Here is a 9,187-nt window from a genome sequence, read left to right as displayed (position 1 = left end):
GACCCCGGAGTGGAGCGGGGCGGCGGGCGGCCGGGGCAGGCGCGGACGCCGGGGGTCGCGAGAGTCGCGGAAGGGGCGCAGGGCGGGCTGCGCGGCCGGCGGTCGAGGGAAAGCGTGCAAGTGGCGGGTGGGTCCTGACGAGGGCCGGCGGCTGGAAGGCGGAGCGGGGGGAGCGTGAACCGCGAGGTTCTGGAACCGGCAACATCCGGTGGCGGTGGAAGGTGAGGGCCCGGGGCGGGCCTCGCCTCCGGGATGTGCGATCCGAGGCCGGTCCGACTGGCCTTGCTGCAGCAGCTGCGGGCTGCCTATGGCATCAAGATCGAGGGTGGCCGTGCACCAGGCGATCGCAGGAGAACCTGGTACAACAGCCACAGAAACAGGGAGTACCTTTCCATGCATTACCACATTCCGTTGTACCAGAATGTGGACACATTCCAAGCTTTCTTGCTGATGCTTGCACGTCACTGGAAGAGCACATCCGTACGGAAGGGCTTTTTAGGAAGCCGGTGTCTGTTACTCGTCTAAGGGCACTAAAGACTAAGCTGCACTGCGGTGAAGGCTGCCTGTCCTCTGAGCTTCCTTGTGATGTCGCGGGGCTTCGGAAGCAGTTCTTCAGGGAGCTGCCAGAGCCTGCTCTGCCAGCTGATTTGCATGAAGCACTTTTCAAAGCCCAGCAGTTAGGAACAGAGGAGAGGAACAAAGCTACGATGTTGCTCTCCTGTCTTATAGCAGATCATACAGTTGATATATTAAGATACTTCTTTAACTTTCTCAAGAATGTATCTCTTGGATTAGGTGAGAATAAGATGCATAGCAGTAATCTTGCAGTAATATTTAATATTTGCACCAAATCTTCTTCAGACGAGTGAAGGGCATGGAAAGATGTCCGCTAACACTGAGAAGAGGCTGCGTTTACAGACTCTGATTGACTATTCATCAGAAATTGGGCGTGCGCCAGATTTTATCTTGGAAAAGATACCAGTTATGTTAGGAAGTGATGGTCTCTGTGCCACTCCATTTTTGGAAGGCTTTGAAGAAGGTGAGTATGAAACTCATGGAGAATGCAAGAGAAAACGAAGGCAAAGTGTTGGAGATTTTGTTAATGGAGCCCTGAATAAACTTAAAATCTAACAGAACACCCTCTTTTACCCCTCAACAGGATAGAACAGCCCAGTCACCCATGTCACCAGTGATTCTTACACCGAGTGCTAAGCGTAAACTTCCAAGAGACTCTTCTCATGGATTTTCCAGTAAGAAGAGGAAGTCCATGAAGCACAGTTTGAATTTTGAGCTGTTGCCAAGTCATCTCTTCAGTAGCAGTTCTACACCAGTATCAGTTTATTTGGATACAAGCCTGGAAGGGTCATCTCAGAGTTCACTCTCTCCTATAGTCAGCAGTGGAAACCATTAGATCAGTACAGACAGGCTCAGACGAAGTAAAAGGGTTGCAGGCAAAAAAAAAAATTAAAAGAAAAAAAATTGCAGAGTTGAATCAGGAAAAGCAGGCCGTTTCTCTCCTAAAGTTGGTCGTAAAGAAAGGTCCGAAGATCTCTTCGCTTGAAATTTAGTCTGGGAAAGAACAGGAGAGATGTAAGTGGATGTTCAGGCATCAATAGATGTGAAAACGTTGGCGAGCGACTAGCACATCAGCAGAGTTTAAAACATGGAGTGGAATCTGTAAAAACAGGCCTGCTATTTAGCCCTGATATTGATGAGAGATTGGCAAAGAAAGGTTTCAAAAATATCAGTAAGTCTGAGGAAAATTTACTGACTCCAGATCGACTAGATGGAGCAAGTTACCAGATGTCTTGGACAGAACCGAATAATTCAAGTTGTTGAGAAGTAGATCCAAATGAAGCTTCTCTAATAATGGGAAATCTTGAGGTAGAAAACTTTTCTTTGGAGCCCAATATTACTGTTGAAAAGTCTCCAGCAATGTTCGGTGAACTCACCCCTTCCACTGCACATAGCCAGCCTGATAGGATTACAATGGGAAGTTCCCTTAGTGGGGATGAAAGTAATTTGACTTCCAAGACCTTGGTCAGGATTCAGAAGACATTTTCTGAGTCTGGAAGTAATCTTCATGCATTGATAAATCACAGGCAGTCGCCAGTAACTATTATGGAGGAAGAAAAAATGAGTGAATCATGCTATATAAAAAATGGCTCAGAGAAAAATCTATTTAAAACTAATGACTATGAGAGAATCAAAGGAAAATTAATAAAATGATGGTAAAGATGACATTTGTTTTTCAGAGGGAGACTTGTTACCACATCAAAGTCAAAACATTGGTAGAGAAGCACCTGTAAGATATTACTCAAGTCAGATAAAGATGGAACCTGAAAAAGATGTTCATTTGGTTATACCAAAAGATGACCTCTGCCAGCAAGCAGCCCCTGGGGCTAAACAAGCTAAGGGACAGCAGTCTCTAGAAGATGAAGCAAATACTCAGTCAAAAGAGAATGAGAGCATGATTGCAGAGGATGTGGTGAAAAGTGCAGGCCCTCAAGAGGCCAAGGCTGGGGCCTCTTCCTCACAGCAGAGTGCATGCACTGTAACAATCACTTCCAAACCTAGGGCTGTGAGACTTGCTAAGCCCCAGTCACTGGTGGACGAATGCAATAAAACAGTTTGTGAAAACTTACAAATGATGGAACACAGAAAGGTTTCAGATCACATACAGTGGTTTAATAAGCTTTCTTTAAATGAACCAAATAGAACTAAAGTGAAGTCACCTCTTAAATTCCAGCCAGCGTACTCCTGTCTGTCAGTCTGTCAGAAGAATTAACTCTTTGTTGGATTACAATAGACCACCTGGAAGGCAGAAGTTGGACCTTAGTAGTGTTTCTTTGGTTAAATCAGTGAGCTGTGATAGTTCTCTTCCCTCATGTGTAGAAAGCACATCAAAAGATTCCTCTGTGCCGTGCACTCAGTCAGGTCTTGAGCAGTCTACATTGTGTAGTCAATTGAATGATGCAATTTCAAAATCAAATATGGACCTAATTTCTAAATCTTTCTTGAAAATGAAGAGGCACCCAGATGCTGTGCAGGCCTTTCTCAGGTCCACTAGAATTTGCAAATGTGATGGCCAGATTAAGGTTCCCTTGGATGATCTAATCATGACCTATTGAAATCTGTGGTCAATAATAATACAGGCATTCCTCCCAGGATAAAAAAAAGGGTTCTTAGGAAACAGTCAGATAAAGAAAGGGTTTGGTACAAAGGTTCTCCAAAAAATCCTATAGGAAAAACTCAACTGCAAGTAAGCCTATAGACTTGTAATTAACAAATGTAGCTGGGCTTGGTGGCACTTTAATCCCAGAACTTGGGAGGCTGAGGTTAACTAGGACATTTGTTTTTCAGAGAGACCATAAATTCAAGGCCTGTCTGGGCTATACAGTTCCTGGTCAGTCTGGGCTAGAGTGAAACCCTGCCTCAAAACCCAAAAGGGAAAAAAAAATTATAATATAATACTTATCATTAATGTAGTTGAAATTAGCTGCAAGTGATGTGACTTGCAGGATGATGACATGTTAGTTGGTAGCTTATCGTGATTGTTAAGTAGCAGATTTTCTCTGAAAATTATGCAAGAGCAACTTGAATTTTCATATTTGCACATATGACTGCTTTTTGCTTAATTATAGTAGTTAAACCTAACTTTACTGTGATCTCTTAAAGCAAATGTTATACTTAACTTTTAAAAGAAATTATTGGCTGTATTTATAAAACATGAATTTTTAAGATAGCATGACTTTGTTGTTTCGTATGTGTGATAGGACAAGTTAGGTCGTTGTGCCTGTTGTTATTCCTCCAGTCAGATGAGTTTTCTCTATAGAGCTCTCCAATGGAAGGGGCTAGCCCCGCAGATCTTATATTTATCACCTTTATGATAGTCCTAGGAATTAATTTGCCTTGATGGTATCCTAAAACTTCATTCCTATATGGGACAGAAGAGTTTAGTTAGTGTCTGTTACACTCTTTCACCTGAATGAAGAGAAGAGCAATGGTTAATGACGAAGCTGTATATAGCTGTATTGTGATACAGATGTAACTGATTAGTTTTAAGACATACTGTTTTAAAGGTAATCTTGTACATATCCATCTGAATCTATTTGTCTCTTGGAAATGAAATTTTTAAGGAGGAATAATAAACTTGGAAAATTTGAAAAAATAAACCAACCAAACAAACAAAAAAAAAACCCTGAAAATGAGCATCTGTGCAATTTTTAAGTGCACCTGAATTTTTGTCATGACATTTCATTGTATCCAGTCTACAGAAAGAACATACTAGTTACCAAAGCAATGGCCCCTTTCATATCTGTCTGCTTGGCTCAGCTAGCTATCTCTTTGCAATGGCAGCTGATAAATGTCCTGTGTGCATTTGAAGGAGGATGTAACAGAACACTGAACTACCCAGGAACTCTTTCAGTAGGTAGAGGGAGAACAGGTGTTCATGTTTGTTACCTGAACATCTACAGACTCAGCACCCAAACTTACCCTCTTCTGTACCCTAACTCAACTGCCCACATAGTTGCAGTCCACATAGTTGAACATTGCACAATGAAGTTGTTGGAGCAATATTAAGCCAGGGAAACAAGCCTATGAATTTTAGGCTACTAAACAGAAATAATAGCTTGTACCTGGGACCCCAAAGTTTTTATTTTTATTAATTTGAGAGCTACAGAGAGAAAGAGGCAGAGAGAGAGAGACAGAGAGAGAAAATGCATCAGGGCCTCCAGCTGCTGCAAAGGAACTCCAGATGCATGCGCCACCTTGAGCATCTGGCTTACGTGTACTAGGGAATCCAGCCTCAAACTGGGGTTGTTAGGCTTTACAGGTAAGTTCTTAACTGCTAAGCCATCGCTCCAGCCTTTGTTTTGTTTTTTGGAGGTGGGGTCTTGCTCTATCTCAGGCTAACCTGAAATTCACTATGTAGTCTCAGAGTGGCCTTGAATTTACATGAGTCCTTCTACCTCTGCCTTTGCAGTGCTGGGATTAAAGGCATGGGCCACCATACCTGGCTTCTGTAACTTTTTCTTAGGGACATGTATCTTTAATGGAAAGATGACCTTTTACTCAATCAATTGTAATATATATATATTACAATTATACAATATACAATATATATATGGAGAGAGAGAGAGAGAGAGAGAGAAGAGGAGGGAGGGGAGGGAAGAAGACAATGGACACACCAGGGCCTCTAGCCATGGGTAAAGAACTCCAGATGCATGCACCATCTTGTGCATCTGGTTTTACATGGTTACTGGGGGATTGAACCTGGGTCTTTAGGCTTTGCAGACAAGCACCTTTACTACTGTTCCATCTCTCCAACCCCAATTTTGTTTTTTACATATATCTTTCAGGCAACCAGATCATAAACACTTCTTTTACATCACCAAGCCTAGTCTTTTGCAGGATTCAGTAAACAATGATTGAGAGAAACAGGAGTAGCAAAACAAGAAAAACAATAGTAAATCATAGCCAGGCGTGGCGGTGCACGCCTTTAATCCCATCACTCAGAAGGCAGAGGTAGGAGGATCACTGTGAACTCGAGGCCACCCTGGGGCTAGCGTGAGACCCTACCTCGAACCCTCCCCCCCAAAAACGTATGTTGTGGTGGTTTGAACCAGATGGCCCCCTCCATAAACTCATGTGTTCCAAATGTTTGGTCCCCAGGTGATGGCAATTTGGAGGGTGGAGCCTTTCTGGAGGAGGTGGGTTGTTGGGGGCCAGCTTGTAAGTACTATAGCCAGCTCCCCTTCCCAGTTTTCAGCTCACTCTCCTTCTGCTGTTTCTACTTGCTGTGGCAGAGGTGATGTCCAGCCTTTGCTTATGCCATGTTTTGTGTGCAACCAAGGTCCTTCTTAAGACTGTAAGACCAAATAAAATCTTTCCTCCTATCAACTGCCTTTGGTCAGGTGCATTGTCCTAGCAATGAGACGGTAACTACAACACATGCCCATAAACAAGGTAGGTGACTGCTTTATGAGTACTTTTTAAAACTTCTACTTCTATTATCAATAGAAAATTAGCTATATTTCTAGATTTATTTATTCATTCATTTTTAAATTTTTTTTGTTTACTTTTACTACTTATTTATTTGAGATTGGCAGACAGAGGGAAAGAGGAAGATAGAGACAGAATGGGCACGACAGGGCCTCCAGTCACTGCATACGAACTCCAGACGCATGCGCTCCCTTGTACATCTGGTAACATGGGTCCTGGGGAATAGAGCCTTGAACTGGGGTCCTTAGGCTTCACAGGCAAGCACTTAACCGCTAATCCATCTCTCCAGCCCTATTTATTCATTTATTTGAGAAAGAAATAGACAGGGAGAGAGTATGGGCATGCTCAGACCTCTTAGCCACTGTAAACAAACTTGCATCTAGCTTTACATGGGTACTGGGGAATTGAACCCAGGCCGTCAGGCTTTGCAACCAAGTTTTTTTAACTCCACTGAACTATCTCTCTAGCTCTTTTATTTTGTTTTTTTTAATTTTTACTTACTTGCAAGGAGAGAGAGAGATAAGATAGAATGGGCGTGCGAGGGCCCCTAGCCACTGCAAACGAACTCCAGATGCATGTCCCACTATAGGGAATCTTACTGGAGTCACTGGGAGTTCCAGGGCACCTCTCCAACCCACCCTTCACCCGGAAGCTCACTGAGACTCCTCCGCGGGGCGGGGCCGGAAGGGGCGGGCCCCGGGCCCTGCGTCTGCGCGCGGCTCGGCCGGCGCTTCCTTTCCCGCCGAGCTGCAGAGGGCGCGAGGTGTGCGAGCTGGGGCGCGCGCGGCCGCCATGCCTTCCGAGCTCTTCCACGGGCCTCCGTCCTTCCGGGGAACTCGGCTTCCTCCTGCGGGAGGCACGGCCCTCGCTCGCCTTCAAGCCCCTGGGTGACTGCGGAGCTCAGGAGGACACAGCCTTCTGTGGCGGGAAGGAAAGGCCGCGGCTCTGCTGTCTGCCTGCGCCTTGGATCCCTTTTGTGCCCCTGCTCACGCTGTGCGCCTCGGTAAGACGTGAAACCGTGCATTGTGGGTAATCCTTGAAGACTGTAAGCACAGTTTGATAGTTACTAGCTTAGAACTCCTTAACATTTGTTCTTTTATCCCCTTGTAAATGTGTTCTAAAAAGAAAATAATAGAAAGCCCATAGGGTACAGATGCTTGTTATAACCGTGGATGCGTGTGCATTTACATAAAATAATATATTTCCAAGCCGGGCGTGGTAGCGCACGCCTTTAATCCCAGCACCTGGGAGGCAGAGGTAGGATTGCCGAGAGTTTGAGGCCACCCTGAGACTCCATAGTGAATTCCAGGGCAGCCTGAGCTAGAGTGAGACCCTACCTCGAAAAACCAGAACAAACAAACACTGTGTACCTCTCTAGTTGGAATTAAATCATACCTCAGTATTATGTATTCTGGATTATTTTTTGGTGCTAGGCAAATGCATACGGTACCACTATAATATCCTCAGTCTGCATACATATACTGTCATATAACTGCAGCATTTCAAGGCATGAAAGTGATATCTAGATTTACGTCCTAATCTTTAATAGCTGTCTAGTTCAGTGACTTATCCTTTTGCATTATCGTTAGGATGTGATTTGTTAGCGTGGTCATGTCAGTACTTAGGTAGACTTGAATAAACTTTCCAACATAAGGTGTCTGCTGTTGGATTTGCTATTAACAATGTTTAGGTTAGGGTTTGCACACGTGAATTACTGCATCTAACCTTTCAGGTCTTATCCAGCTCTGAGGCAGAAAAGCAAGGGCTTGGAACTCAGGACAACCATCATGTCTTAATACTGCCACAGTTAAGGTGTGACTAAATGTTTCACATTCTTTTGGCCCTTTACTCATGACTCATTTCCAACTTGGTTGCCAGTTAGTTCGCAAAGTATAATTATATTCCTGTCTACGGTTGGTATTTTCATTGAACTATTCCTATGCATGTATAAGGTGCTAAAACAAGTACAAATAAGAATTCACAATTTAATCTCTAGGTACAACATCCCTATGTTTTGAAGATGTATGATCATTGGAAGAAGTGTTTTCCAAAAAGTTGTCTTAAGGTGACTGAAAAAGCGACTTAGGACCACAACTGCAAGTAACAAGGTAGTAGAAATTAATGCTTTATGCTTTCTTTTTGGTGGTTTGCTTAGAAAATGTGACACGAATAGGTTTCATTACTGGCACAATGATGACTTACATTTTTGCCGTTTACCCAGCTGAGGGTTGCTTTGAAGAAATGATTTTGACTGAGATGCCAGTGTTCTAGTGAGTGAGTTACTAAAATGTAATGTAATTTTTTTTATTAAAATGGTAAACTATTCTTTTTCTTTAGGATGTAGGTAGCTGACGATGAATGTCCAAGTTCATTAACCATGCTGTTAAAACGTACTTCATTATATCATGTAAGTTATTACAACTTATCAAATAGCCACATGGTTGATTCACAAGTATCAAATATACTATCTAATATACTCAAGAGGCTTGAGCAAGCATGTCTGGCTTATGTTTCCTTTATTTAGCATTAATTTCTTTTTTTTGGAGGGGCACTTAGATCATTATTGACTAGGTTTGAATTTAGCTTTAAGTTTGAGTAAAATGAGTTTTCACTGCTGGCTTTTTTTTTTTTTAAAGGTGCAGTACGTTTTAGAAGTAAAAAAAATCAAGAATTGGGTCAAGAAAACATGAAAAGCAAGTGAAAGTAATTTTTATTTGTTGGTAAACAATAAATTATATAAAAACATACATGGCTAATTATTTTAATTCAACTGGGAAATAATAAATAAATCTTGTATAAAATGTACACTATAAACAGTTTAAATCTCATACTCATGGGTTTTTAAAGTACTTTTAAAAATACAGTTCTTAAATAACTCATTTGGCAATGGTGATTCATTCAGGTTGGGCAACAGTCAAAATGTTTCGTATAAGCAAAAAATTTTGCCATTTAGTGAACTACAAATGTGATTTACTTTCATTTTTGTGGACAAAAAGTGATTCTAATTTAAGACAATTACTAGTAGTATAATATTAAGGAAAACTAGTGACTGGTCAGTTTGTCCAGAAGTTTAAAGAAAAAAGACCATTCTAAAACTGAATTCCTATATCAAGTTAATTTGTCTATAATGAGTTATGTCGAATAACATAAAACTTGTAAAGTTCCTTCAGAGGCAGTATTA

At 42.2% G+C, this 9,187-nt stretch overlaps 1 long non-coding RNA gene, 1 other non-coding gene and 2 pseudogenes across 2 annotated transcripts; all 4 read left to right on the top strand.

Moving 5' to 3' along the window:
- The first annotated feature begins 220 nt into the window (after window positions 1–220).
- Window positions 221–1,839, top strand: LOC123453216 (annotated as a pseudogene).
- Window positions 1,840–2,161: 322 nt separating this feature from the next.
- LOC101596689 lies at window positions 2,162–3,282 on the top strand (annotated as a pseudogene).
- Window positions 3,283–6,743: 3,461 nt separating this feature from the next.
- Window positions 6,744–8,689, top strand: LOC123458734. The gene is made up of 4 exons (XR_006635763.1): window positions 6,744–7,009; window positions 8,003–8,114; window positions 8,344–8,413; window positions 8,643–8,689. It is a non-coding gene; the product is annotated as an uncharacterized LOC123458734 (long non-coding RNA).
- LOC123459157 lies at window positions 8,188–8,270 on the top strand. Its single transcript, XR_006636064.1, has one exon. It is a non-coding gene; the product is annotated as a small nucleolar RNA SNORD87 (small nucleolar RNA).
- Window positions 8,690–9,187: the final 498 nt, after the last annotated feature.

The sequence above is a fragment of the Jaculus jaculus genome, chromosome 2, assembly GCF_020740685.1.
Source record: "Jaculus jaculus isolate mJacJac1 chromosome 2, mJacJac1.mat.Y.cur, whole genome shotgun sequence".
Lineage (NCBI taxonomy): Eukaryota > Metazoa > Chordata > Mammalia > Rodentia > Dipodidae > Jaculus > Jaculus jaculus.
This window is presented reverse-complemented; position numbering and strand designations above follow the sequence as displayed.